This window comes from Pinus tabuliformis, chromosome 4_1 (assembly GCF_031772625.1).
Source record: "Pinus tabuliformis cultivar Carrire ecotype Pingquan chromosome 4_1, CPIR1, whole genome shotgun sequence".
Classification (NCBI taxonomy): Eukaryota; Viridiplantae; Streptophyta; class Pinopsida; order Pinales; family Pinaceae; genus Pinus; species Pinus tabuliformis.
In genome coordinates, this window is record NC_142303.1 from 110,927,015 (window position 1) to 110,928,190 (window position 1,176).

Here is a 1,176-nt window from a genome sequence, read left to right on the forward strand (position 1 = left end):
GCGTCCAGCAGGGGAATCGGCCATCGACAATCGACTGTGTTGAGTGCAAACCTCCGGAAGCAGCGATTGCGATAAAAGGATGATGTGACTTGTGGGACCTCTATATGGTTTCCGTGAAGTAATAAATCGCTTGCTGAGCAAAAGTGGTCTGATAAGCTTGGCGGTTTTCTGGAGCTGTTTTGGTAGGAATACATGCGCACGGTTATTGTCTTAATGTTGCTGCACGGCTCAACTGTTGCGCAGTTGAAATTACGTTTTCAACAATGTGGTGATCATTTCTTCTATAGTTTTCTACCTCCAAAGTTGAAGACGCCCTCCTGTATGTATTTCAACTTCTAGTTGTCCTACATGATTTGGATGGTATTGATATTAACACTTTACGAGAGAATGGTTTTAAGGTGACATGGCAGGCCGACCTGAACAGAACTCGAATGTGTGCGGCTTGTTTCAAAAGTAACGGGAGCTGTGGTTATGACATTTCAAATCCGACAAAGTTTCGGTGCATTTGTCGTGATAACACATGGACTTCAGACAAATGCTCCTCCAATGGTGGGTTTACTCATTGGCCTCTATAACTGCCAATATGTAAAGATATATGAAATAGTGTTTTCTACCTGTTCGTATTATGTCTTCAGTTTCCCTATGCACCCTCTTACTAAAAATTGTGGATCCTTGATACAGGAGGTCGAAACAAGTCAATTATAATAGGTAAATATGATTTGTCCTTATTCAGTATCTCTGATTTATCAACTTCAATGTGAATTTGCAATTTTTTATTTATTTTTTACAATTGATATTCTTGGAGTTGGAGAAAGTTCACATTGATATTAATCTCTTCAATCCACCTCAGGCTGTTCCATTGGAGGAGCTGCGCTGGTAGCAATAGCAGCAGTACCGTTATTAAGTTTCTATGCCAAGAAGAGTATCAAAAAGCAATCGTCTCCTCCTCCTCGTACCTCTATTTCAAAGTTGGATAAATTTCTATGGGAATATGCTTATGAAATGCCAACCAGATATTCATACTCTTAACTTAAAAATATTACAAACAACTTCGCAGAAAAGTTGGGAGATGTTGGAAATTTCTGGTAATTTCAAACACAAATTAACTCAACATAAAGACAATGCTCTGTTTTTCTGCCACATGATCTTTAACACAGGGAAGCAAATAAAATTTCT

The 1,176-nt window shown here is 38.8% G+C and overlaps 1 long non-coding RNA gene across 1 annotated transcript; it reads left to right on the forward strand.

Annotated features, from left to right (window-relative positions):
* The first annotated feature begins 430 nt into the window (after positions 1 to 430).
* On the forward strand, positions 431 to 958 carry LOC149174466 (uncharacterized). The gene is made up of 3 exons (XR_016258517.1): positions 431 to 549; positions 682 to 708; positions 851 to 958. It is a non-coding gene; the product is annotated as an uncharacterized LOC149174466 (long non-coding RNA).
* Positions 959 to 1,176: the final 218 nt, after the last annotated feature.